Source organism: Oryctolagus cuniculus, chromosome 9 (genome assembly GCF_051225735.1).
Source record: "Oryctolagus cuniculus isolate XC-2025 breed Fujian yellow rabbit chromosome 9, ASM5122573v1, whole genome shotgun sequence".
NCBI lineage: Eukaryota > Metazoa > Chordata > Mammalia > Lagomorpha > Leporidae > Oryctolagus > Oryctolagus cuniculus.
This window is the reverse complement of record NC_142875.1, coordinates 94,227,099-94,251,938: the sequence shown is the minus strand read 5'-3', so window position 1 is coordinate 94,251,938 and position 24,840 is coordinate 94,227,099. Positions and strand designations below refer to the sequence as shown.

The window sequence follows — 24,840 nt, the reverse complement described above, 5'->3', positions numbered from 1 at the left end:
AAAATTGGTCCAAGGGTTTTGGCCCTTGCCACCCATGTGGGAGACCAGAATGGAGTTCCTGGCTCCTGCTTTTGGACTGGCCTGGCCCTGGCCACTGTGGTCATTTGGGGAGGGAACCATCAGACAGAAGATTGATCTTGGGGCCGGTGCCGTGGTGCAGTAGGTTAATCCTCTGCCTGTGGCGCTGGCATCCCCTATGAGTCTAGATTATCAGTGGCAGGAACTCACTCATTTAGAAAAAATATTTGAGAAGAAGAGCGGGAGAGAAGGGGAGGGAGAGGGAGAGAGAGCACTGCCAATCACTGTTCACTACTGAGAAGGCTACAGTGGCTGAGACTGACCAGGCCAAACTGGGAACTAGGACCTCAAACCAGATCTCCCACATGGGTGGCAGTGACCCAATTACTTGAGATGTCACCTGCTGCATCACAGGGTCTGCATTAGCAAGAAGCTTGAGTCAGGAGCCGTGGCTGGTAGTCAAACCCAGGCACTGATGTGAGATGTCTGTGTCTTAACTACTAGGTTAAACACCTGTTCCCAGGGGCCCAGTCTTAACAGCCCGTGTACAGGGGCTTCTTGTTTCCAGCCTGTCACACTCACCACCACATACCACCACTCATTCTTTGCCTCAAAGAAGCCAAAGCTTTGGTCACTCCTTCTTTGACATTAAGACAGAAGCCATCTGTCATTTATGTCATGTCTTAATTCGTATAATTACAAGACACCTTGTGATTAAGAAGTACTATAATGCTGAAATAGAGAAATGCTCACATTTTCACGTATACTGCAACATTGACAAAAATCTAGGTCATAGAAAGCATGAAGAAATGCCAATGCAGCTATCTGGTAATAACAGAATAAAATTATAAACTCTTGACAGGCCTAAAAGTCTTTGGAGCCGATTCAGAAGATGGGTTGAGGCTTGGTGATTTGCTCAACCTGACCCATCGATCTGATTTATGTTTTCTGCCCTATGCTTCCTAATGAACTGTAGCGAGCGTACCCACTAGACCTGAGGTGGGAGAGGTGCACAGGGCAGACCTACTCCAGTTGCCTTCATTTCTCCAGGGGCGACCCACGCAAATATTATGGATGCAATTATGTCTACCTTGGGCAAGGTCATTCTAGGTCACGAGGCTTACTGACAGGGGGTTTCCCAAACTTCTTACAACACTTACAATGTCAGTCTAAAAACTGGGAAAACTGTCTTTCATAAGCCATATCACCTAGCTCTAATGCTGAGAAGGATAATTTCTTAGTATGGACTCAATACCATCATGTTGCATCATCCGTCAAAAATGACAAGGCCACCCATGTGAGAAGTCAATTATTGGTACATGACGGCATCACCATGGCCAGTGTGGCTATGTGTGCATAATGGACAATGAATAAATTTTTGTTGACCCAATCAATGTGCAGGCAGTGGGGCTTATCCTACGGCATGTGGTGGCATAGCTTTGTGCTATGAAATGAAAAATGAACGAGCAACAAAATGATACAGAAACTGACAACTAGATTATAGAAAGAAGCCCATACACATAAATGGTAAATAAGTACATGAAAAGTGAGAAATAAGACCCATCTTTGTAGTTAGGAGACAGGGAAGAAGCAGCTACTGTGTTTATTAAATGAAAGTTGACTAAGTCACTACACGAAGAAAGACCGCATATAGTTCTGTATTTAGGCTTCAGAGACGTCACTTCCCTGTTAATTAGCAGCAGTAATTCTCCAAGTACTTCTGACTTCTCAGTTGACACCACTCTGAATGAGTGCCAACATTTAACAAGAGCAATAGGGAGGTGCCCACCCTCATCAGGTGTGTGATAAAAAGAACATCATGGCAAGAAAAATTTAATAGAAGATAAATTGAGAGGAACTTTTGTTTTAGAGATGGGACACATTTAGTAAAATATAAACAATTTCAACCAGGAAAAAATGCAAAAAATTCAGTAGGACTTGAACAATAGTAAGCATATGCACCATAAAAGGCCAAATGAAGAATACATAGCGAACATATTCAGCTTCACCTTGAATCACAGAAATCCCAATTAACACAATTGCTACATCAGTATTCAAAGATTTCAGGGGGGGTTAAAAACCAATTATAGCCAGACTGGCAAAGTGTTTGAGGAATGAACATGCCACTCCCATGTTGTTGAAAGTGAAAGTTTACAAAATGCCTCCAGAAAGATATTTGGTATTCAGTTATAGGAATACTCCAATTATAGGAACGTTTCTCAAAAAAAACAACTAGGAATAAAAACTAGGATTTGTGCTTAAAAAACATTTATTTTAACATTATTCTAATGGTGAAAAATTAGAAACTAAAAGATGAAGGGTTAAATATTAGAGTAATTAATTCATTAATTATTACAGTATTAGAAAATTAACATTTTGTATGTGAAAAGTCTTCAAAAAGTTACTAGAAAGTGAGTATTATGAAAAAACATACATGAATTTCAAAACTGTGAAACTTATAAATTTTAATTCCATTTTCCATAAACTTTGAAATCCTCCTGTACATTAGGAAATGATATAATAACCTAGTAAATGTGATATAATATTACATGAAAAGATAGACTATATGAATACATTTAAAAATATATGCCCACAGAAAAAAATAAGGTAAAGAAATAAAGCTAATAGTTTCCCACATTCTTCTACCTTTTAAAATAGCATATCCCAATTATTTTCAGATTTATAGAATTGATATATACAAAGGGCTTCAAAATGTCTGTGGAAAAATGGAATTAAAAGGTAAGGTGCATTTTCACTAACTTTTGAAAGCCTTCTGTAATGTATTTCTTTTTAATAGCAAAATTAGCAATAGATTTTCACATTTATCCCAACTTACATTTAGGTTGATCAAATAAATTTAAGAATAACTGGTTTTATTTAGTAAAATTGCTCAGCCTGGTAGCTCTAAATATAATAAAGTAAGAGGATCATAACTATTGATTTCATTCAAAGCATAATTCTTGAAAGCACAGATGACCTTATTATAAATGCATGCACATATGTGTGCAGGCAAGCATACACATGTTCACACACACACACATACATTTTACCGTAGTAAGAGGTCATCAGACCATTCTCTTCTTCACAAGGTTGACTTATAAAATGGCAAACAGCCATTTTCAGAAGTTATTTACAAAATATGCCAACAAAATAAATGCCCTTAAAGTTGCTGAATGGGGAAGAAAGCTTTATTTAAATAAAAAAGTGCCTGAAAGGAAAATAAAAACAAGCCAAATCCAAACCAAGGGACATGCAGATATTAGCTTATAAAACAGTAATCTTTTGTTTTTTCCTAGTGATGTGAGCTCATTTTTAAACATTGTGTTATCCTTACAAAGGGAGATAGGCAACTCAAATATTCATTTCTCAGTTTTTTTCCATTAAATACACCCCAGAAATATGAAGATTTTCTGGTATCATTAGATCATTAGAAGAGGATAGAACTTGACTAAGGATTCGTATAAATACCTTGAAACTGAGTTATCAGAAATGACACAGTGGGGCCGGCACTGTGGTGCCTACCACCGCAGCATCCCATGTGAGTGCCACTTTGAGTCCTGGCTGCTCTGCCTCATCTCTAACTCCCTACTAACACACTTGTGGAGACAAGGGAAGATGGCTCAAGTTCTGGTGCCCCTGCTACCCACATGGGGAATCTATGGAGTTCCAGGCTTCTGGCTTTGGTCTGGCCCAGCACTGGCCATTGTGGTCATTTGGGGAGTGAACCAGTGGATGAAAGATCTCCATCTCTCTCTTTCTATGTCTCTCTCTCTCCCTTTCTCCCTTTCCTTCTCTCTCTCTCTTTCTCTCTCTCTAACTCTGTATGGCACAGAACATCAGCCCAGCAAGAACAGCATTTTTGTCCAAACAAGTATTCTAGCAAAGACAGTCACTCTTGTACACCTAATCTCCTAACCAGAACTAGGTGTTATGCACTACCAAACTCGCTCCAGTTCCTGGCATGGTTTATATCTACTATTAAGTATCCACATGTCAAACAGAGAGAGAGATTGAATAGTTGGCTGTAGCAAGTGCTCAGCTAGTGTTAACCAAGCACTATATTGAAGGGCAGGTACAACTCTGGCTCCTGTAACTCAGAGAACAAGAGTGGAAGGAACCTGTTCCCATGGGTGACCAGGCAGAAAAGTCTTTCAGGTCCAGACTATGGAAACACGCGACTTCACCCAACTTGAGATGCTGGCTTGAATCAGTCATGACCACAGCCTGGAAAACGGATCATGTGCAAACGTCCAAGAAGGAACCTTTCCCTAACTTGAATGCTAAGATCTCTACTACAGAGGAGCTTGTATGAGAAGAAAGGAGGCAGAATGAAAGAGAGGGGAGAGAGTGTGAGAATAAGACTGGTGTCCTACCAGTACCAACAGCCTACTGGAGAAGCACTGGCTTCTTTTATGGATTATTAAGATCCATTTTGGCTTGAACTTCTTGGGCTTGAGTTTGCATCACTTGTACCTGGGAGCGTTCTGAATGATACTCCTATGTGCACCAGGAGATACAAAGGCAGGGGAGCTTACAAAAATAAACCGTGGAGGAAGAATGCATTTTACAGACTTGGTAAACGACATCGTTGGACTATTTTTGGACTCATTTTCTTTCTGGGTCAAAAAGATCTTTCTAAAGAAGAAGTAAGTTGTTAACATTAGCAGAAAGCTGCAGTCAGGAGGCTCATGTGGGGACTGAGCCCAGGTACTCTGATATGCATCTTAACTGCTAGGCTAAATGCTCTTCCCTGTGACTTAATTTTCTATGACTATCCTTCCTCCAAAACCTCTTCTTTCCTCACTTCCCACCTCAGTAAATGACCCCAGCGGACCGTCTCAGATCAAGAGTGCCATCCACAATTCCTCTCTCTACCAGCCCTGTGTCTGTTCTTCAGCAAGTCCTATCACGTGTGCATACTGAACAAAGCTGTCCTCCCCTCTCCACCCCCTCTTTCTCCTGCCACAGAGCTCTTCACTGGTCTTCTGCACCCACTCTGCCCCTCTTGATCCACTTCTCCCCATGGCAGCTCAACAACAGCACCACAGCCTTTCCAGCCGCTTAGCAGCTTCCCACGGTAGCCAGGGGCAGCCCCTCCCTGTCGGGCACAACCCGCCTCCCCAGCTCCATCCCGTTCCAGTGGGCCCTTGCCAACAGTGGCTGCCTTCCACTCCCTCATCAGAGTCAGCCTGCTCCTGTCCCACACCCTTTGCACAGGTTGTTCCGTCTGTCTGGACTATGGGTCCATACCTGTGGCTGCCACTTCAGTCCTGCTGGCCTCATTCTTTCTTGAACACCTTTCCTATGGGCTTCATATCCTGTATAATCTACAACCGGGTCCAGTTTAATTCCTCCTTATTTCTTTACAGGACTTAGATTGATTTATTTACTTTTTCCTGCCTGTTCTGTATTAGATTCTTATCTCCGTAAGGACAGGAAGTGTGTCAATTTTGTTCATGGTATAACTGGCACCTAGAATGGTGCCTGGCACACGGCAGAAGCTCAATGATATGCTTTTGTTAAAGAAAGGCAGAATAAAATATAGTCTTGCTTACAATGTGTTTGTGGAATAGATTCCACATCTGCGCTCTAGCGGTATGATTATAAAGCTACATCATTCCACGTTGACTTGTAATTTATTTATCTGTCTTATCTGTCCTTTCATAGACACCCTACCAACCTTGACAGAAATCCCACGAAGAGCTGGGAAAAAGTTGGAACCCACTGAACAAAAGGGGAATTGAGAGATTTATGGATGATTTTCCAGACCCTTTTATTGCTTTAATGTTATGACTGATGCATGTGTCAGGATTCACAGACGGAAGCTCCCCATATTTTACATCCCAGTGCTCAGGCATACCACTGTTTTCCAGCATGGAGGCTTATCCAGGAGCACTCCTTGGCTTCCAACGGTGCATTTTATGGCTCAAGAGCATATCAAGTTCTACCCTCCTAAGATGAAGGTGATAGGTCTGGGGGGAGCTTTAGTGTCTGAGAAGCAGTAGTGTTCCTGCTTCTGCATTTCAATTCCACTGGCATAGGTAACTCCCTTTCCTCTCTTACTAGTCAGACTGAGTTGTAAAGACAAGACTTACGATGAAAGTTTTTTGACAATTTTGTCAGCTGAGCAGCTGTCCATTGATGAGTGAATGTACTTAAAAGGCCTGGCAGGCTTGCCCTGACTGCCCCAGCCCCAGGGTGTGTCCTGACATTGGTAGAATTCTTTGGAAAGGCTCTACTGCAGGACTCTGCAGTTCTAACATCTGTCTTGAGCCTTAGGAAGTGGATCACAGAATCTCCTTTCTTTCTGATACCTGTTTCTGGTTCCTGAACAACTGGACTTTGCCTTGCTGTTTTCCCTCATCCTCTCCCAATTCAGACTGGTATTCCTCCCCAAACTCCACTCCAGTCTGATGTTTGTTTACTAAAGCACTGGGGGAAAAAGGTGGAGCAGATTTGCTTGGAAGCTGCAGTTTCCTATTTTATTTATTATGTAGCTATTGGAAATGGAATTGTTTGCTTGGTTTCTTTTTCAGATGAATCATGATTTTTGTACAAAAATTGTTACTGGCTTTTGTGCATTGACTTTGTATCCTGAAACTGTGCTGCATTTGTCTCTTTGGTGGACTTTCTGGTATTTCCAATACATATGATCATGTAATCTGCAAACAGTAATAATTTGCCTTCCTCCCTTCCAATATAAATGCCCTGTATTTCTTTCCCTTGCCTAATTGTTCTGGCTAGGACCTTTAGTATGATGTTGAACAAAAGTGTTGAAAGTGGCATCCTTGTCTTGTTACTGATTAGAAAGTCTCAGCTTTTCCCCATTCAATATGATGTTACCTGTTGGCCTGATATTTATGGCCTTTATTAATTTGGGGAATATTCTTTCTATACCCAATTTTGCCAGTTTTGGTTATGAAGTGATGTTGAATTTTATCAACTGTTTTCTGCACTTATTGAGCTGATCATGTGATTTTTACCCTTCATTCCATTGCTGTGAGGTATCCCATTTATTGATTTACATATGCTGAACCAGCCTTGCATCCCTGGGATGAATCCCATTTGACCATTGTGAGGGATCTCTTTGATGTGCTGTTGTATTTGATTTGCTAGCATTTTGTTGAGGATTTTTGTATCTATGTTCATCACCGATAACCTGTAAGGTTTTGCTGTTGCTTCTATTATTGTTGTGTCCTTCTCTGCTTTGGGTATCAAGGTAATTGGAAGATTTCCCTCCTTTCTTAAATTTTTTGAAGTAACAAGAAGGATTTATGTTAACTATTCTTTAAGTATTTAATAGACTTCAGCAACGAAACCACCTGGTTCTGGGCTTTTCTTTGATGGGAGATTTTTAAAAATTACTAACTCAGTGTTACTCCTTATTGTTACTTGTTTTAGGTATTCTATTTCCTCATGATTCAATCTAGCTAAGGTGCATGTGTGCAAAGATTTGTCCATTTCTTCTGGTTTACAGAATTTATTGCCATGTAGTTGTTCATAGCAATCTTTGACAATCCTTTGTATTTCTGTGGAATCAGAAATAATGTGTCTATTTCCATCTCTATTTTTTTGCTTGATTAATTTATCAGTTTTGTTTATCTTTCCAAGGAAGCAGATCTATTTTATTGCTTTTTTATTTCAATGTAATTTACATATATTCATTTTTAAAAATTTTTAAAGGTTTATTTACTTGAAAATCAGAATTACAGGTAGAGAGAGAGAGAGAGAGAGAGAATGAGAGAGAGAGACACATCTTCCATCTGCTGGTTTAATTCCCAAATGGCCACAACAGCTGGAGCTGGGCTTATCCAAAGTCAGGAGTCAGGAGCTTCTTCTTGGTCTCCCATGTGGGTGCTGGGGTCCAGGCACTTGGGCCATCCTCTGCTGCTTTCCCAGGTGCATTGTTAGCAGGGAGCTGGATTGGAAGTGGAACAGCCAGGACTCAAACTGGTGCTCATATGGGATGTTAGTGTCACAGGCAGAGGCTTTACTGGCTATGCCACAGTGCCAGTCCCTCTCTTTATTATTTCTTTCCTTCTATCGATTTTTTATTTGATTTGTTTGTTTTATCCCCTATTTCTTTGAGGGACAGTGATAAGTTGTCTGAGATCTTCTGTATTTCTGACATAGGCATTGATCACTAAAACACTTCCCTCTCAGTACTTCTGTGGTTTATTCCACAGGTTGTGGTATGTTGTATTTATATTTTCATTCATTTTAAGAAATTTTTAAATTTCCTCCTTGATTTGTCCTTTGATTCTTTGATTGTTCTGGAATATTCTGTTTAGTGTCCTGTACTTGTGTCATTTACAACATTTTTCTCATTGATTTCCAGTTTATTGCATTAAATTTTGGTCAGAGAAGATACCTGATACGATATCTGTTCTTTTACATTTGTTGCGACTAGTTTTGTGCCCTACCATTTGATCTATCCTGGCAAATGTATTCCATGTGCTTTTCAGGAAAATGTGCATTTTGCAGTTGTTGGATGGAACATTTTGTACATGTTTGTGAGATCCAACTGATATAGTGTGCAATTTACTCCCTCTGTTTCTTTGTTGATTTTCTGTCTAGATGATCTGTGCATTCCTGAAAGTGGGATGATAAGGTCCTAGACTATTTAGTTTGAAGATTTTTATTTATTTATTTGAGAGGCATAGCTATAGACAGAGAGAAGGAGAGACTGACAGAGATGTCTTCCATCTACTGGTTCACTCCCCAAATGGTCGCAATGGCTGGAGCTGAGCAGATCCAAAGCCAGCAGCCAGGAGCTTCTTCTGAGTCTCCAACATGGGTGCAGTAGCCCAAGGATTTGGGCCATTCTCTGCTGCTTTCCAGGCCATCAACAGGGAGCTGGAGCAGAAGTGGAGCAGCTGGGACTTGAACCGGTGCCCATTTGGGATGCTGGCACTGCTGGTAGAGGCTTAGCCTACTACACCACAGCACCGGCCCTCGTGGTCCTCTACTATTATTATATTGAAGTCTATCTCTCCTTTTTGGTTTATTATATAAATATTTGACATTTAAGGTAATTATTGATAGGTAAGATCTTACTACTTCCATTTTGATATGTTTTGTATTTTTATCATATTTGTTTGTTTCTCCCTCTCTTAAATGTTCTTTTGTGGATAAGAGATTTTCTCTAGTGATACACTTTGATTACCCCCACCCCCCATTTTTTTTTAAAGTAAGTCTGTTATAAGTTCTTGTTTTGTGATTACCATGAGGCTTAAAAAAAAACCTCCTTTTTCTTATAACAAGCTATATTGAAATGGTAACAACCTAATGCTGATTATAAAGAGAGGGGAAAACCGAGAGAAAAAAAAACAAAGAGATGTGAAATCCCAATAAACAACTCCACAATTGTGTTCCACGTCTCCCACATTTTGAACTTTTCACGTGACATTGGACCTTTTCGATATTGCCTGTCTCTTAACATTTAAATATAGAGATTGTAAATTTTTTGTTTTCACAGTTAAGATACACATTGACATACTGCATTTACAATATTAGAGAATTCAGGATTTGTTTCTATAGTTACTCTTACCAGTGAGTTTTCTACCTTCTGATAATTTCTTTGCATTTGTTAACACGTCTTTCTTTCTGTTGGAAGAATTCCTATTAGCATTTTTTTGTAACTCAGGTCTGGTAGTAATAAATTCTCCCAGCTTTGGCTTGTCTGGGAATGTCTTTATGTCTGCTTCTAAACTGAAAGACAGCTTTTCTAGTACAGTATTCTTGGCTGGCATGTTTTTCCCTTCTGTGCTGTAAAAGTCTCATCCCATTCCTTGCTGACTTCTAAGGCTTCCGCTGAGAAGTCAGGTGAGTTAGGAGCTCTTTAGATGATATTTGCTTTTCCTCTGGAAGCTTTGAGAACATTGCTTTTATCTTTAACCTCGGAGAGCTTGACTATAATATGTCTTGGGGTAGATTTGGTTTGCTTGAATCTGACTGGGGACATTTGACCTTTCTGTATGAGGATAGTTGTACCCTTCTCTGGGTTTGGGAAGTTTTCTGTCATTATCTCTTTGAATATGCTTTCTATTATGTCTTTGAATATGCTTTGGCTTCTCAACTCCTTTCTGCACCCCAATAACTTTATTTGAACTTTTCCTGCTATTCCATATTTTTCCATAAGCTTTATTCCTCTTGATAGGTTTCCTTTTTTCTCCTCCAACTGCTGTTTTCTTTTTTAAAGATTTTTGATTTCAAAGACAGAGATACAGAGAGGAGGGCAAAAGAGAGAGAGAGAGAGAGAGAGAGAGAGATCTTCCATCTGCTGGTTCACTTCCCAAATGGCTGCAATGGTCAGCGCTGGGTCAGGCTGAAACCAGAAACCAAGAGCTTCCTCTGGGTCTCCCCAGAGGAAGACCCAAGCACTTGAGCGATCCTCCGCTGCCTTTCCAGGCCCTTCAGCAGGGAGCTGGATCAGAAGTGGAGCAGCAGGGACTCGAACCAGCACCCACAGGGGTTGCTGACATCACAGGCAGAAGCTTAACTTTCTATTCCACAGTGCTGGATTCCAACTGCTATTTTTAAATAGTCCTTGAGCTCATCGATTCTTATTGTGTTTGATTTACTCTGCTATTGATGCCTTCTATCACATCAGTATCACTTAGTGTATTTTTCAGTTGAAGGATTTCTGCTTGATTTTAGTTCATTACTTCCATCTCTATCAAATTTATTAGACTATTGAACATTTTTATGCCCCTTAAATTTCATTGTGTTTCTTTAAAACAGTTATTTTGAAATTTTCATTTGCACATTTTGAAGTTCTAGTTCCAATGGAGTTAGTTTCTGACCTCTTTGTTGGTCTTTAAAGGATGAGGACAAGTTTCCCTGGAAGTTACTGACACTGCTGGTATATGAAGCTATCTGTGCAGTGAAGGGTTGGTTTTAGTAATCTGACTTCATTTGCAGTTATATCCCTACAGATTCCAATTCGTCTGTTCTATTGAGGTAAGCTTTGGTCTGTCTGCTTCTGAGGTGGGCTCTCTGGCCAATGTTGCACCTATCAACCACTGGTGATGTTGGCTTAGGTATAAGACTGCTCATTCAGGATCACAGAATACCTTACTGTCTGCCCCAGGTTGCAGGAGAACTGATAGAGGCAGCTCCCCAGCTCCCTAGGCAAGCCCTAGGTCAGTCACACCTGGATTTCACAGTCACTAGGTCTTGGGCAATCTTGGGGATGCAAACTAGTTCAATGGGAGGCTTGTGTTGCTACCTAGTCTATCTTACTGGGGTGCAGGTCTCTGGACTTGTTCTGCGCACAGACACTGGCCTAGGAATGGAATCCCTTAGGATCTGCCCAGCACTGGGCTTTACCAGCTCAGCACTGATTTCCAAGACGGAGTCTCTTGGCCCTTTGCTGTCTGCTCAGAGTTGGAGGAGAGTGATAAAGGCAGCCCCCCGATCACCCAGATTAGGCCCAGGCTGGTCATACCAGGGTCCCAGAGTTATCTAAGTCCCACAAAGTCCTGAAGGTGCCCTCTGGACTTACCCAAGGCTGGCAGTATTACTTGTCAAAATGAGTCCAACCCACTGGAGCACAGTGTCTGCCTGACGCTGCACAATTCTAGATGCTTACTCCGTGAGCAGTGGCTGCAAGGTAGAGGATTTGGGCTTTATAAGATACCAGGTTTTGGTGCAGTAGGCCCAGCTTTGAGCTCCAAGGCGTGGTCCTAAGTTGCTTCTCTGCAGGAATAGAGTCTGCTGTCTCCTGGCCATTGGGGGAGTGATGCCAGAGGCCACCCGGCTATGGAAGCTCCCAGTATTCACTAAACAGGTAATAGGCTAAGGGCAGGGCCAGGTAGGCTCAGCCCAGCTGAAATTTTCCCAGTGGCACGGGGATTCTGCTTATCCTCTCGCAAACAGGAGGCATCTCTACACTCTGTACTCCTTGGGACTGCAGGAGAGCTGACTGGGACAAATCTTTCCTTATTTGCTTCATCCATGCCTTTTATTATGATTACAACAAGATGACATGCTGGGGTCTCTCATCTGGCTTCCACAGCTCTTATGAAGGTGACCTAGCTCTTAGCGTGTGTGCACAGCTGGTCTAGTTGGTGTCTCTGAGGGGAAGTGGTCACCAGAGTCTCTTAGTCACCATCTTGGCTTGCTGCCCTGTTGCTCCCCCTCTTCATGGAGGAACGACACTAAACCCTGCCTAGGCTTCATATCTGAGTCACGGCACCATTATGTCGCTCCCCCTCTTCGTGGAGGAACAACACAGGACCCTGCGCTGTTCTTTCGTCTGCTCGGCCCTCCCCGGGTTTGCTGCTGGTTCTTCCCGGGTTAGCTACCATCCCTTCCACCTCCGTGGAAGGGCGGTTCCCCCTGCCACTTTCCCCACTTCCGCGGGGGAGCGGCACACCGCCGGCTGGCTCTCTTGGGGGCTGCACAGGTGTTCCTCTTAGATGTTCCCTCAGATAGATGTTCCCTGTGCATGTTGTCTCTCTCCTCTATAGTCCTTTTCCACCAATCCCAACTCTGCTACCCACACACCGAGTACGCTGCTCTTCTCCAATCAGGAGCAGGTCCTACAGTTTATTGGTTGAACTGGAGGCAGCTGTGTAGAAGCTGTTACTCCCTTCTCAGTGCCATATTGTGGGAAAGTAGATGCATAGAATAAGTCTTAATTCCAGTAACAGTCTAGTCCGAGTTGCTCCCCACACTGCCCTCCCCCCACTGCCTCTCCAGGTGATATATGCTTATAAAGTCTTTATTGATTCTGTATTTTGTTCCTCAGAAAGTCCCTGCAGATTACTCAGAAAGTAACTAAAGGTGTGTGATATTTCATTGCATAGGATTTCCTGAAATCTATGCTTCTTCAAAAGTAGTTTTCAATTGCTCATTCATTTTTTTTTAAAAAACACATCAAGGTTTCAAGGGGATGTTTAGTGGCATCTGAAGTTTTTTCTAGTATCTCAAGGAACGTAATAATTTTCCTCTAAGTCCCATGAACCTAGGAATGGACTTACAACAGGGATTCCTAGAGTTCTTAAGCTCCTGTACCTGCTGCATGTCTTTCTCCCAACAGGTGGATTATAAATCCAGCTGGTGAAAAACAAGACTTTAACATCATGAGAAGTGCAAGTTTTATAAAGGTCATCATGCCTCTGATTACTATAATTATTTCAAAGCCATTTGTTTCAACTACACTGACAACCAATCCACCTAACCTTACAAATGCTGTTGAGGTATCATCCAGTGTATTTTGGCAACACATCTGGAGGCCTGTACTTCCCTAAAATATGTCATCACAGCTCCACTTGGAAAAGGCAATGTACTAGAATAATTTTGGTCATAGAGGAAGCATTATGTTTGTTATTATTATATAGTAAGTATAAAATTCATGATCTATGAATTCATATCATCTTGGTATTCCAAAGATTATATATTTATAGAATATGAATATTGAGAAATTTTTGGAAATGATTACTATAGATAAAACTCACATTAAATATGAAGAATTCTACAATGGCAGTAACATAGACAAGGCCCTGGACATTAGTCTTTTGGATAAGATCTCAAAGCCATGGGCAACAACAGCAAAAATATACGGCAGTTGCTACATCAAAATATATAGCAAAGGAAACAATAGAATGAAGAGGCAACAGACAAAATGGGAGAAATATTTGCAAACTATACATCTGACAAGAGGTCACTAATTGGACTTTGTAAGGAATTCAGCAAACTCAATAACAAAGCAAATAAATAACTCAGTTATCACTTGGAAAATGCAAGTCAAAATCATTCCAGTTATAATGGCTATTATCAAAAAGACAAAACATAAACATGTACAACTAACATATGTCAATAAAAATTCAAATATCAGTTTTCTAAAATTATTATCTCAAGGATTTATGTAATGCTTACATAGTTTCCATGTACAGTCATATTAAAATACTTAAAATAGAACCATTATATTGAAATCCTTTTCATGATTAATTCCCCCTGATATATTATAAATCAAACATTTTAATTTTTTATCCTGTTGAGCTTTTTGATGTAAGAATATGACTTAATCAAAGTCATTACCAAAATAATAATGAGCCTCTAGTTCTTTGTGGAGAATAAAAAGACAATTATTTAGATGTCTTTTGACACAGCCTGTTGGGTGTAACCACTATTTCTTTTTTTTTGACAGGCAGGATTAGACAGAGAGAGAGAAACAGAGAGAAAGGTCTTCCTTTTCTGTTGGTTCACCCCCCAAATGGCTGCTATGGCCGGCGTGCTGCGCCGATCTGAAGTCAGGAGTCAGGGGCTTCCTCCTGGTCTCCCCTGCGGATGCAGAGCCCAAACACTTGGGCCATCCTCCACTGCACTCCTGGGCCACAGCAGAGAGCTGGACTGGAAGAGGGGCAACCGGGACAGAATCCGGTGCCCCACCCGGGACTAGAACCTGGGGTGCAAGCGCCGCAGGCAGAGGATTAGACAAGTGAGCCGTGGCGCTGGCCGTAACCACTATTTAAGATGGAATTTTTGCAAGGCTGAGCTAGGAATGGGGTGGTCTCAGGTCTGCTGATGACATTAACCTATTTCCCCACTTCTGAATCCAAGGAGATCAATCTTAAATCCAAGTTTATTTCCTCTGTCTCCTGTTTCCTATCTCACTGACATCCAAAAAGTATTGCATCTTTGTTCCCATATTTGTCCACCTCCATGAGGCAAAATGATTTTCTTTTTTCTCTGTTGGGCCAGTCTCAATGCCTATAACTCCTCTTAATATGTGTTGATTGATGTGCGGATATGACACAACAATGGAATGTCTGTTAGACACTATTTGTGGTGGTTGTTCCACAGAAGTAAAATCAGGAAAGAAATTTTCAAAAACATTCAGGAAAAATAAAATATTCGTAAATATAGAAAAATGTTAAAGGTTGCTGTTCATTGCATTTGCTATAATGTGCTTTCTAGTTCTTCCCTCACCTCCAAGGAGCTCATTGTCCCAGCTTCTAGGTCTGTTTCCTCTTAGAATTCACATCTGAGTTCTTGCCCTGGAAGTACTTTGGCTGATGAGAGCTGAGGACCACCCCTCCCAACCGCAAGTGGAGCTCCCTGAGCATGCAGTGGCTGCAGAGGCTGGGTTCAAGGGCTTGGTCTTAATTCAGAACATCTCTGAACGGCCAAGATCATCTCAGAGAGTGCCTCCAGTCAGACCTCAAGGGTCAGCTGAGGCCACTGTTGTCACTGCAACACAGTTCAACTCCTTCCTCTGTCCAATCCAGTTTCCACTGCCTTAAAGTTGCCCTTCCTAAGAGCATTCCTCAGTATGCTTCTAGCATACAAGTCCCAGTCTCCTAGTGTATCCTGGAGAAACTGATACAATACACTTGGTGGCCAGCAGTCTGGGAAAGCAAATCTAAAATGATGTCATCTTTGTACAGATTCAGTGTGGCATAACCAGAACCTTTGAATGGTCATCCCAAGCCCTATGAGACAAACAAAATTGCTTAGATAACTTGCTACTCTTGTGTGATGCCTGGAAGACCTCTTATGAGTATTAATGTTTCTTTTAAACTTTCTTTTTTTGAAAAGTCCAGTTATATTTTAATTAGCCATGACCACCTCTGTCTACAAATCCCGTGTCTTCCTGTTTCATGGCATATGACCCATGTCTCACTGTCACCTTGAGAACACATTTCTATCTGTAAATCTCACTCAAAAAATTACATTCTCTAAACAAGGGAGAGAACTATCCAACATGGGAAGTGGGATACACAGCAGACTCATAGAATGGCAGATGTCCTAAACAGCACTCTGGCCTCAGAATCAGCCCTTAAGGCATTCGGATCTGGCTGAAGAGCCCATGAGAGTATTTTAGCCATGGAAAGCCAAGACACTCTGGGAAAAAAACAAACAAACAAACCTAAATGAAAGATCTCTTTGAGTGAGATCCCAGTAGAAAGAACAGGCCATCAAAGGAGGAGGTACCTTTCTTTGAAGGGAGGAGAGAACTGGAGAGAACTTCCACTTTGACTATGACCTAGTCTAAATAAGATTGAAGTCAGCGAAGTCAAGAGGCTTCCATAGCCTTGGCAACTCATGACTAGAGCCTAGGGAGATTTCTGATGCCATAAACAAGAGTGTCAAATTGTTAAGTCAACAACAGGAGTCACTGTGTATTTACCCCTCATGTGGGATCTCTGTCCTTAATGTGTTATCCAATGTGAATTAATGCTGTAACTAGTACTCAAACAGTATTTTACACTTTATGTTCTGTGTGGTGCAAACTGATGAAATCTTTACTTAATATATACTATATAGGTCTTCTGTATATAAAGATAATTGAAAATGAATCTTGATGTGAATGGAATGGGAGCGGGAGTGGGAGATGGGAGCGGTGCGGGTGGGAGGGAAGTTATTGGGGGAAAAAGCCATTGTAATCCATAAACTGTACTTTGGAAAATTATATTTACTAAATAAAAGTGTTTATAATAAAAAAAAACTTAAGACAGTACCTATTAGCTTTGTATAAATGCAATTGTTATCTGTTTTATATAATAAATAAAAATATAAAAAAATTACATTCTCTGTAATTCTGGACTTACTCATCCCTTTCTTCAGCAACACCTCACCTTCTCCCTTCCATGTCCAGTTCCGTATAACAGGCTTTTCCTAACCCACCCATCTTGGGGAGGCCCCCGAATATTTCAGTTGCCATCATTCACATCAGCAGCTCTCACCAAGGTAGCACTGGGAAGACCAGGACACATCATTCTTACACTAACTGTTTAGGGAGAATATGTTCGTCACCCAGGTAGACCTCCAGGACCTGCTTTAGTATTTCTGACCATTGTGACAGTCAATGGACAAATGTTCTGCCACGCAAGAGCCACAGGTGCCTTGGGGCTGATGACCAAGAGAATCTGAGGGATGCAGGAGTGGGCTCTAGCAGTGTGCCACCCTGGTTGCTATTGAGAAGCAAGACACTCACTCCTCGGATGCCAGCAGCAAAGGCTGGAGATGAGCATAGCTTTAGATGGCACTGAGCTGCCTCGCCCACAGCTGCGACCTCTCCATGAGAAGCACATCTCGTGTTAGGTTAAGTGCTGAGCTGCAGAAGTCCAGCCGTGCCCTCCCTTTGGGAAGCAGTCTGCAGACCCATCAGAGCTCGGCCACAATGTTGTCACTCTTCAGTACCTCCTTCTGCCCCCTCTCCTGCACCTGTGTTTATTGAAGTTGCACTCCAATAAGCCGGCATGTTGGTCTCCAGCCCAGAGCCTGTTTTCTGGATATCTGTCTCAGCAACTGTTGTTGGGAAAATTGGGATTTGAAAATGCAGTTGGGAGACTGATGGATTTCTCAGTAGGACACTGTTTACCTTTATCTGTCTTAGGTCAGGTTCCCTGGAAGCAGAGCCTGAAATGAGGCTTCTTTTACAAGGCATTTAGCCAGGGCATGGTCTCAAGAGGGAGGTATTAGGCGCAGAGGGAAGCAGGCTAGGGTAGGATGTGGACTGAGGCCAGGGATTCCAGAAAACCCTCTCAACTGGCCATTTATTAGCCAGTGAATGTAGGAGCTCCAGGCCAGAAAGCAGCTTATTGCAGTTTTTGCATATATTGCATATATTCCAATTTAGCCTGTATAGAATTGACCTTAATTACAAAAGTAATACGGAGTTTAGAATATTCTTAAATTAAAATTCCACATGAAACTCATGTTTAACCAAATAGAGAATGAAGTAAACTGTCATCTGTTTGTGAAATCTTTTGATTTTTTTAATTAAGGTTGAAATTTACAGGCAAACCAACTCTAACTCCACTTCAAAAAAAAAATCACAAATAATCTTCAATTTGCCCAGTCTCTAAAAATAGCATTTAACTAAATTCTAACTCTGAAAAATATTCACACAAGTTAAGGACAAATTTTAAGAAAAGGAAAGTATTTAAATTTATCAGCTAAACTGAGTTTCTTTTTAGTTGCAACAGTCTAAATGATTCACAGCAAAAAGAAAGTCTTGCCATAAACATAATTAAGGTTCTTATCAAATGTGTTTATGCAATTTTCCGATTGCCTTGAGCAGTTCATTAAAATCATTCAGAGGACTTTGGGACCATGATTCACTTCCACTCTGTGGTCACCTTTTCTTCAGGATTGGAATGGGATGATTGAAAGTGAATTTCAAATATGGCCAGGAAATGCACATTCAAATGCATTACAGAATGCAAACAGCAATGTTCTTACATTTCATCAAAGCTACCATTGGAGAATATTTCCCATAAAGTTTTCATTCAGGACTAAAATGTTTAATGAAAAACCAAATCAGTCATTTGGCTTTCCTTCCTTCCTAAATCCGCCAGTGGAGATGTCGGTCACCAGGAGTCAGGCCAGGTACATTGCTTGCCTCCTGGAATGCACCTGCCGGTCCTCTGCAGCCATGACTGCATGTGGTTGACATTCTCTGTTGGAGCGGAAGCAGCCTTAGCCTGGACTCTCCTGCCTGAGGGGGGCTCATGGGGAATCCTAGGGAGTCAGGAGAAGCAGGTTGGAGATCCGGCCAACTCACAACCTTCCTCCTGGGGTGGCGGCCCCTGATTTCTCCATCCGTGGTGGTCAACCTAGCGGGTTATTTGAGGGCACTTCAAGAAGGTCATGGGAAAATGGAATGACAAGATAAGTTTATTTTAGTGCAAATCTTTTTTGAACTCCCTGCATAGTTTTTTCATATGATGCATTTTTTCATGCACTGTTTTGAAGTCCACGTAACTGAGGGATCTTCAAAATGCTCATGGAAAATGCCTGGCATGAAAAATCTAGGCATGAACTTCAAAATATCCTGCTCCAAAACAGACTTATCTTGTCCTTCTGTTTTCCACAAACTTTTTGAAGTGCTTCACATGCTTTCTTGTTGCAGCTGATAAAGAAGAAAGTTACTCCGTATTAAGAAGTCAGAAGCTTTCTAAGTGCCTTAGATGAGTTGAATTTGATATTCACCATACCAGGGAGACGGATGCCATGGATTACCTCCTCCTATACATCAGGGAGGTTGAGTGATATGGATATTCAGTGATGCACACAAGTGGGGTTGCCAGAAAGAGTGGTTCTGATTCCACAGCCTAAACTTTGTAATCACTGCCTCTTCCTTGATGTTATTCTTTACAAGGATGTTCTACAAACAAAACTAACTGAGAACTTAGGGGAAAAAGAGTTAAAATAGTCACAAGGTGAAGCTAAGTTTTAAGGCCTCCTGCACTGCCCTTACTCTATTCTTAATGGCACTAGGAGGGATCCTTCCAAAGAATAAATGTGATTGCCCTGCTCTTCTATTTTACTTTATTATTACTTTTAATTCATTTATTTGAGACTTAGAGGAAGAGAGAGACCCCCATCTGCTGGTTTATTCCCCAAATGCTCTCAGCTGTGCTGGGGTGGGGGATAAGGCCAAGGTCTGTGAACTCAATCCAGGTCTCCCACATGGGTAGCAGGCACCCAATCACTGAAGCCACCAGTATGCCTCCCAGGGTGTGGAATCAGCCAGAATGTGGAGTTGGGAGCCAGAACCAGGGCGCTTTGATGTGGGATTCTCATCATTTTTTTTAAAGATTTATTTATTTATTTGAAAGTCAGAATTACACAGCAGAGAGAGGAGAGGCAGAGAGAGAGAGAGAGGTCTTCCATCTGATAGTTCACCCCCCCAATTGGAAGCAACGGCCGGAGCTGTGCCGATCCAAAGCCAGGAGCCAGGAGCTTCCTCCAGGTCTCCCACGTGGGTACAGGGGCCCAAGGACTGCTTTCCCATGCCATAGCAGAGAGCTGGATCGGAAGTGGATTAGCCGGGTCTCGAACAGGTGCCCATATGGGATGCCGGCGCCTCAGGCCAGGGCGTTAACCCACTATGCCACAGCGCCGGCCCTGGGATGGGCATCTTAACAGCTCAACCAAATGCTTGCCTCTGCTCTTCTGCTTGTTCTGCGGGCTCTGTGCTGTTTTAGAATACAGCCCAAATGCCTTTGGCCATAAGCAGGTCCTTCCTAGTTCCCAGCCTCCTGTTTCCGCAGTGGAGCACTACACAATGGTCATACAAAGTCAGGTACACTTTACCACTTGGAGGGAATCTGAGCGGAATCTCAAGACCTTTGCAAATCCGCCAAAGACTAAATATTCTCATTATCAGTTTTCCCAGAAAGTCCTGTGGAGCATTACATACAGAATTACATGTGAAGTTGGAATCCTAAACAGCAAATACAGTAGGGGACAGATTCTATACTTACAAGTACATCACAGAACCATCTGACCTTGCAACAGGTGCAGAGAAAAAAGAGCCAGCAGGGGCTAATGAGGCTGAGGAAGAGGAGAGGAGGGTAGGAAGGCATGTTTTGTGAGGATTGGTCAGGTTCTGAGGGAAGGAGAAACAGCAGAGTCAACTTAAAGGATCTAAAGTTTTCTCTTCCCACTGGGAAACCACAGCAGTGGTGGGTGTGGCTGGGAAGCAGCAAGGTGCTACCAGGAACCACAGAATAGGAATAAAGAGTGTTACAGGCCCTACAAAGCATGCAAAGGTAAACTCACTGGACACTCACTCACTCATAATTTAGAACCAATCTTTAATTTTCTGTTTTAAACCTTCCCCCCTTTTAAAGAGTATTTATTTGAGAGTCAGACAAAGCACCCATCTCCTGGTTCACTCTTGAAACCCAAGCTGGGAACTCAATCCAAGTCTCCCACGTAAGTGGCAGGGACACAATTCCATGAGCCATCTCTGTTGCCTCCCAGGGTCTGCATTAGCAGGAAGCTGTCAAGAATCAAGAGGCTAATCCTCCGCCTGCGGCACTGGCACCCCAGGTTCTAGTCCCAGGGGGCACCGGATTCTGTCCTGGTTACCCCTCTTCCAGGCCAGCTCTCTGCTATGGCCCGGGAGTGCAGTGGAGGATGGCCCAAGTGCTTGGGCCCTGCACCCCATGGGAGACCAGGATAAGATAAGCACCTGGCTCCTGGCTTCGGATCAGCACGGTGCGCCGGCCGCGGTGGCCATTGGAGGGTGAACCAATGGCAAAGGAAGACCTTTCCCTCTGTCTCTCTCTCTCTCACTGTCCACTCTGCCTGAAAAAAAAAAAAAAAAAAAAAAAAAAAGCCGGTGCCGGCAGTGCAACCTAAGTACTCCAATGTAGGACATGGGCATCCCAACTGGTGCCTTGCCTTCTAAGCTAAACATTTGCTCCTAGTCTTTAATTTTCCTATTCAATTCAATAGCAATTTAATGACTAGAGAAAGTATGTGTTTTAAAGGACAATGTGGAGCAACTTCATTTTCAGCACTTTAATTGCATGATCAGTTGCATCTTTTGGAAACTTGGGTTTGCTAGTCTTTGGTCTATCTTACTACACTAAAGTACTATTTTCCATTTGTCCTTGAGAGAAAATCTTAAATGAATTCTAGAACTTATAAAACTAATCCCAAATTGAACTGTTGGCTTTGAACCTCTTTGTATCTAGCTCTACAAAGTATTTCTAAGAAAATGAGAAGAAAAAAAAAAAGTACTTTTTGTAGTTTATCCTGTAATAGTGAGTTACTCTGCCCTGCTGGCAAATCTTTCAATCATTGGAGTTATATTTTCCCTTACTATTTTTCTATAAGCCTTTCCATAAAAACTTATGTTTTCCAATTGCCATATATTAATTTTGGAAATACAAAGTACCCACAACTTTTCGTAATCCAAAGCATTAACATATATTTATTTTACTATTTGAAAAAACAGTTTAGTTTTTTCCATATTTTGGGAGACAAAGATTCTTCCCTTTTTCACTAAAGAATAGTTACAAAGCCAGCGAGGTTGCTATTTTGCTCTTGTTTTGCTTATTCCCTATTTAGAAAATGACTTGACTTTTGTTCTCATTAATTTTAGTCTGCTTCTTCATGTCTAAAACAAAGCTATCAACAGAATCTAAAGCAACTGTAACTCTACCTCAAAAGTTTCAGAGTAGAATTATGAATCAACAATGTTAAAGATAATGCTTTGTCTGGATTAATTACAGTGCCCAATTTAATGCCCAGTATACAGAAATACTGCCATGGCATTCTACAAGTTGTAAATACCAGAAATTCATGAATATGCCAAAAATACAGAGCATATTACTAGTTAGAGTAACAGTTGAAATAAGAAGTTGACTGAATTTTGTTAATAATTAATCTATAATTATTTTGATACAATCAGTTTATTCAACATTATTTTTAACTTCTTAGTCACTGTTCTGCTTATGCAGGAGAAAGACCAAGAAATCTATGGCAGTCTTCAAATTGTGCATTTAATTACACAAAATCCAAGTTAAAACTGATTACTCACCTTAGACGTTCTGAAAAGTGTGCTGGTGAAGTCACTGCGACTGGCCTGAGCGCGAGGCGACACAGAAGGTTTCGAACTTCTCCATAACTCACAGAACTGGAGGAAAGGGTTTCAGCTTCAGCAGCTACGCCTGGAAGAAAGGGCTGTCACGTGTTTGGCCTTGTATCATGTTTCATCCCCTCGTATTAGCAACAGGCACATCTAATTTTACTCGGTGACATAAACAGTTCATACCACACTCAAAATTGTTAAGGAACCAACTCCAGGACACAGCTCTCAGTGTTCCAAAAAACAAAATGAAGCAAAACCAGAAAAGTCCAAACCGTTCTTACAAAACCAACATTCCACCATTTAAAGCCTGAGTCATGAGTCTTGTACAATTAGAACTTTCTAAAATTAACTTCACCTCAAATGAATAGCAAAATACTTCTGAGACCGGTTTCTGGTAGCGTCTAATGTAGATATAACCTCATGAAAAATAATTTCAAATTGAAATACAAGCTTTAGAATTTGTGACTTGTAATACGACATGTTTACTATTCTCATATAAATAAATTGTACACTATAAAATAATCACTATTTAAAAATCAGTTCCTTCAGCCTCTTTTTAAGGAGAAAAGCCTTAAATGCTGAATATGATAATAAATGGAAAGCAAACCAGCTCTCCATGTTAAAATTATCACAGTGCTTCTGAGCAAACCAGTTTACATTATGTTTAGCAAATTATATGAATGTAATCATGTAGCTCTAAGTAATTTTTATTTAAAAATAATTAGACCCAAGAAAAATATTATGTACATGTACGTAAGTAAAAATCTACATATGAAGTATGACAAAATGATAAAAATTGTTAAATTTTAAAAATAAGATTAAAAATAAGCAAATAAAAAATCTTGAATGTTCAGTTTTTTATAAGATGAAAGAATAATAAATATTAAAGCTTTGAATGATCTTAATCGTTTTGCCATGTTTTTAGGTAGCCTCGTTTGCAGCATGAATTAAAACTGACAAACTATATATCTGAAATTTTAATTTTAGTACTAAAACTTGAATATAAGAACCAATCCAATGATACTCCATATGCTTGATTTTAATTAATTTTTTCTCAGGAGACCTTTTCTCTTCATTCTGCTTATTCATATTGTAACTTCTTTTGAAATTCGATGCTCCTATCACACTAACAGCTGCAGGTCTTAAATTAAAAGCCGATGCAGCTTCAACTGATCATGCTTCATAAGACATTTAAAAATCTTTCAAGAATCCTTCAACACAGTCAGACATAGAATTACAGCACAAAAATCAGTCCTTAACAAAAACACCTAGGATATTTAGCAACAATGGTTTGGAAGATATTTTAGGATCAGTGACTATCTGAAAAGTCAAAATGTGAAACTCCTAACTCATACGCTGACTGAAATGGCACATTTAAAGGTTACATGTCGGGGACCTTCCCATCAAATCAGTAAGTGGGCTTTGTTGCAACGAACATCGTAATATTTTGGGGACTTTTTTTAAAAACAGCAGTCAGGTTGTGTGTGATCTTCACTCTGAGTTACAGGCTTATTTAGTACCACCCACCTCGGCTTTCAGTACTTCAGAGGAGGACTTAAAGAAGGTTTTGACGGTATAGATGAACTGAACGCACTAACACTGACCTTGACAGTGGTTCATGGAGGTCTAGCCACAGTTGGTAACTCGCATGCACAGATCTGCTATGCGCCCAGTGGAATCAGCATTCCCAAGCTGAAGAGACCTTTGATGAAGTTTTGCTCTAAGGCTCTCCCAGCTGGACGCCATGTGCTCCAGGTTGCACAGCTAACGCGCGTGGGTTGCGTGGGTTCAGCAGACTCTGCTGTTACCTCGACTGTTGCCCTGAGTTCCCAGGACGTAATCCCCTAGACGTCCCCCTACTCCCAACTCACCATCTCCTCAAGCCTGCTCTGTCGTCCCGCCCTGCTTTCTTGGTTTCTGCCTGGATTCCCCGACAAGGTCAGGCAGATGTGGGAGGGACCCTCCGCCGCCGGCCAGTCACAGGGTGCCGTGGAGCCCCTTCCCATTCCCTCCACCTGTGCTCCCCTCACCTCCGTGGCCCTGCGCACCTGTGGGGACCACCTGTGGCCTCCCTGTGGCTCCTCTGCTTCCAGGCCCTGTGTACCCCATCTTACACTCGCGCGACTGCCAGGGAAGGGCAGGGGACAGAGAATTCTGTCGTCTCGCGCCTCTGCGTCACAAAGACCCCTCGGTGAGCCCGTGTGAGTCCTCACCACAACAAGACTCCAGGATGGTCCTCCAGGTCCCCTAAGAACCCAGGAAAGTCACCAGGTGAAGGTGGTGGGGGTACCTGGCTGTATCTCTGACTAGGGCCACCTCCCATCTCTTTCTGGCTCTCATATCATCATCAGCTTTCTCTGGATGATTTCCAACTTATGACATAGGTATCTGTATTTACCTTGCCACCACTTATTTATTTATTACCTGGCCTCCCTAATAAGGAACTCCAAAAAGTTTGTTTAAAGGGGAATTTATTTATT

General features: G+C 41.6%; 1 protein-coding gene across 6 annotated transcripts in view; it reads right to left on the bottom strand.

The window, feature by feature from the left end:
- The window catches only part of SGCG (sarcoglycan gamma), a 137,931-nt gene that overhangs the window by 91,250 nt on the left and 21,841 nt on the right, over window positions 1-24,840 (bottom strand). For 5 of the 6 annotated variants that reach the window (XM_070048305.2, XM_070048306.2, XM_051849884.3 and 2 more), the window contains exon 2: window positions 22,310-22,439. The gene's annotated coding sequence lies outside the window, so the exon portion shown is untranslated. 6 annotated transcript variants of the gene reach the window in all.